Consider the following 4,649-nt stretch of genomic DNA (forward strand, 5'->3'; position numbering starts at 1 on the left):
ACATATAGCTGATCTAAAATCATAAGTTAAATCCCCTGGATCAATAGTTTGATTCATAGTTTAAATACCAGATTCAACTTCTACAGTGCCAATACGGTGTCCACTGTACATGTTACAAATTAAATAAGGAATTAGAAACCATCTAGAATATAAACCTAATATGCAATGCATACCCAACTCTACAACAAAGCCAAAACATCTTTGTGCACATGGATACTCATAAATAAGCTAATTACTTATGCCAAATAAGAACTTTGGACAATGAACAACAGGCTGCAAACTTATTCGTGTAAGCTGTTAAATTAGCAACAAGCATCTGTATTTGAAGTTGTAATTTACACAAAGTAATCACTAGAAAGCCTTTTAACCTCATCTCCGTCGCGCATGAGAGACAGCACCAATGTCAGGGTAGTATAGAATAAAGTCACCTTGTATTTGTCCACGATTGCCCAACTGCGTCCAGGATCTGGATAATTTGGAGCCTGCATGTAAATGAAAAGTATGTTGCTTAAAAAATGGAAATAATCTCTAACTTCCCTTCCCATGGTAGATAGTGTCAAATGCAATACATATAAATTACTTTCAAAAGTTTGAGATAGGGATGATGAAACATCAATTTATGTAGTCAGGTGCTAATTTCAGGATCTGCACAATTCACTGACATGATGCCAGCAAGGTCAAATAGAAAATATTAGAATTATAATTAGTACACTAATTAGTACTAATTACATTATTTAGATCAAATACTTCTTAAACTAGATATTTCAAATCTTGACTAAAATGAAATTAACATTAGAAAAAAGGAGTTTGTTAACATTCTAAATTTAATACAGCCTTAGATAATATTAATCATACATTTGCCTAAGTTGCATAAATTTACACCTTTACTAGTCATTTTTTAAAGAGCTTTTTAATTGATCAATAAATCATAAACTAATAAGATTAATAAAAAAATCATAAAAATATAATAAAAAAGGTCAATGTTTTAGATTAGGCATATTAATTTATTCACAAATCCTGGCTCCCATTATTTGAATAATTTATCATATCTAGTTCTTATAGCTAAATAACACTAACAAGCTTATTTATTAAAGCTCATTTATTAAAAAAACAGAGCTTTGCTAAAAAAGATAACCTGATATGTAGACTTAAGATAGAAGTACACCAATTTGAGACTGAGTTGTATCCATTCCAAATATTCACATATTAGTGCGGTTAAAAGCCTCTCTGCACAGAAGTGTATATGCATTTAGTTATCGTTAAAGAAAAGCAGGTGTAGAGAGGGAGCAAAGACATTTATCTGTGTAATAGTAATTAAGAAAGAAACTACACAAACATGACCTATATATAACTTGTTAAAATGATTGCAAACTATCTAGTAATTATAACATGACCAATGTCATCAATCATTTTTAGCTAATTAATGTCAAGTATCTTTAAATTCACAGTAGATGACCAATATATAACTTGTTAAAATGATTGCAAACTATCTAGTAACTATAACATGACCAATGTCAACAATAATTTTTAGCTAATTAATGTCAAGTATCTTTAAATTCACAGTACATGGCAACTCAGTAGCTGCTCAAGTATCTTTAAATTAGGGATGGAGTTTGCTATAACCCTGATATTTATATTACTAAAACAATATTTGCCTCTCAAAAACCAAATTTCACATACAAAAATATTAAATTTTGATTCAAATTACTATAATTTCAACATCATAAAAACCCAAATTTACGTATGACAGTTAAAGAACATATAATTTTTATTGGATTGGATAAAGAAGGATGAAAAATACCTTTAGTTGCTGACAACTTTCTCAACTGAATTCACCAGAATTCTTACAAGTACAAAAACACATATCTCTTGAAATTGACACTGAGATAATAGTGAGATTAGGACTCTCAAATGCAATAGAAGTATAAAATATTGGAATATTTTAAAGTTGAATCAATTAGTTAAACATGTGGTGTAAAACTAGTAAAGTCTTACATCCTTTATCTAATAGAGAAATAGATTGAGAGGGAGACAGAGAGATAGAGTGAGAGAGAGGGAGGGAGGAGAAAGAGAGGCGAGAGAGAAGAGAGAGGGAGTGAGAGTGAGAGAGACAGGGAGAGAGAGAGAGCCGATGAGTGAGACAAAGAAAACAAATCACAGTATATAAATACTATACACACAACATCAACAAAGAGGGAAAAAAGCTTATACCTCATAATCGAACACAAGCATAAGTTGTAATTGGTACGGAGCTTGAACCCTAATCGAATCCTAATTGAAAATCTTGAGATTTGTCGCTTCAACCGTTAAAATCCTTGAATCTGTGACTCGATTTTGTTGCTCGAGACCAACCCGATCCCTTACTCATTGAACTAATTGCTTTCCCCCAATTTAAAAGATAAGTGAGAGAGAGAGTGAAAGTTAGGGATAGTAGAGTAGACGGTAATTTACCCAAATTGATTTCCTCCTTATTTTTTTATCTGAAATTTTCACTTCCCGCTTGCTGAAAAACTTAGCGGGTCAAAGTTTAATGGCCCAACCCAACTATTTTAGCAGCCTGGTCATTGCCAATATATTTATATTTTTAATTTTATAAATTTTATTAAATTAAACACATCCTATTCATTACAATTAATTAATTACTTTAAATATTGTAAATAAATCCACTAGTGACTTGTTAAGTTTTATAAAGCGTTCAATTTATCATTATAATATTTTAAATCACTACACTAATATTATCAACTTCTAAAAATAAATAAAATATATATTTCAATTTCTATTTCATTTCTATGTAAAAAATTACTAATTATTTAAATTCAGAAAAATCATCTTTAATTATATATATCATTTTGGTAACATATTTTGACTCTACCGCAACATCAAAAAAGGGGTTGCGGTAGACATTGGTTTTGAAGGCTACTATTACACTTTTCTTTGCAACCCCACTGTGAAGGGTTGCATAATCCAATCTATGGCGTAGTGTACAATCTCATTTTCTGAAATTGGCAAAGGTTCAGATGCACCTGCATTCTGAACAGAGTCTTCAGAATCTTCATCTTCCTGAAACTGGGGGCTCATGACCTTTCCAGACCTCAATGTGATTTCCTTCAATTGCTCCTTGACTTTCCTCTTTCCCGGATTAGCTTCTATATCACTCAGAAGAGTTCCTGATTGACGGTTCAACAAAGCATTGGCAATTTCCCCTATTTGATTCTCTAGAGTCTTGATAGAAACTGCTTGGCTTTTGCACATAAGCCTCAACTCCTCCAATTCAGATTTTTCATTAGTAAATTGACTGGCACTTACATGCGCTTGCTGTTAAAGTTGGAGTTGTTGTCTTGGTGCATATTGTTGTTGAAAACCAGGAGGATTGAATTGCTTTGCTCCAAACTGCTGATAAGGCCATTGTACCACATTCTGGTTGTTGCTCCAGCTAAAGTTAGGATGATTGCGGTTGTTAGGATGATAAGTGGCAGAAACTGGTTGCTGCGACCTCTGAAAGTTGCTCACATACTGAGTTGATTCACTAGATATAGCACACTGCTCCGTCTCGTGCGCACCAGCACAAAGCTCACAGACACTAATGATCTGATTAACTCTATAATTAGCCAAAAAATCCACCTTCATCGTTAATGCCTTTAGCTGAGCAGCTATAGCAGTAGCTGTATCCACCTTCATAATTCCTGCTATCTTGCCTTGAGGTAGTCTCTGAGTTGGGTTCTGATATTAATTAGTAGCCATCAATTCAATTAGCTCATAGGCTTCATCATAACTCTTAGCCCATAAAACTCCACCTGATACTGCATCGAGCATAAGTCTGGACTGTGCTCCCAAACCATTATAAAAGCAATTGATGATCATCCAATCAGGAATTCCATGATGCAGACACTTCCTAAGCATCTCCTTGTAGCGCTCTCAAGCTTCACATAAAGATTCTCCCGATTGCTGCGCAAATTGAGTAAGAGCGTTCCTGATTGCAGCTGTCTTCGCCATAGGGAAGAATTTAGTAGAAACTTCTGAGCAAGATCCTTCCAAGTGGTGATAGAACCTAGTTGTAGAGAATGCAACCAACACTTAGCTTTATTCCTCAGATAGAATGGGAAAAGCCTAAGCTTCGTAGCTTCTTCAGAAACATTATTGAACTTGAAAGTGTCACAGATCTCGATGAAATCTCTAATGTGGATGTTGGGCTTTTCTGTTGGAGGACCCCCAAACTGGACTGAGTCTTGCACCATCTGAATCGTGTTGGACTTGATTTCAAAGGTATTAGCCACGATGGATGGTCTAAAAATGTTAGACTATATGTCATTGATCTTCGGTTGAGAATAATCCATCAAAGCTTTCGGATTTGCTACTAGTTCTCCTATTACAATAACAATTTCTTCTTCAAATTTCTCAACTTCTTCAAAAACTTCTTCAACTACTTCAACTTCTTCCAGTGTTTCTTTACGAGATTGAGAACGCGTTCGCTACACGCTCTCTAGAGTACCTGAAACACAAACCAAGTAAACAAGTAAGAAAAATATCTGAGTCAGTGAACTTTAAAGACCACTGATGTCAAGCACATAAACTAAATTTAACACCGAATCCCCGGCAGCGGCGCCAAAAACTTGTTCGCACAAAAACACACGCGAAAATAAATGCAGGCG

The 4,649-nt window shown here is 34.3% G+C and overlaps 1 non-coding gene across 1 annotated transcript; it reads left to right on the forward strand.

Moving 5' to 3' along the window:
- The first annotated feature begins 3,871 nt into the window (after positions 1-3,871).
- Positions 3,872-3,978, forward strand: LOC141669168 (small nucleolar RNA R71). The gene has a single exon (XR_012553458.1). It is a non-coding gene; the product is annotated as a small nucleolar RNA R71 (small nucleolar RNA).
- The last annotated feature ends 671 nt before the right edge of the window (positions 3,979-4,649 follow it).

This window comes from Apium graveolens, chromosome 6 (genome assembly GCF_009905375.1).
Source record: "Apium graveolens cultivar Ventura chromosome 6, ASM990537v1, whole genome shotgun sequence".
Classification (NCBI taxonomy): domain Eukaryota; kingdom Viridiplantae; phylum Streptophyta; class Magnoliopsida; order Apiales; family Apiaceae; genus Apium; species Apium graveolens.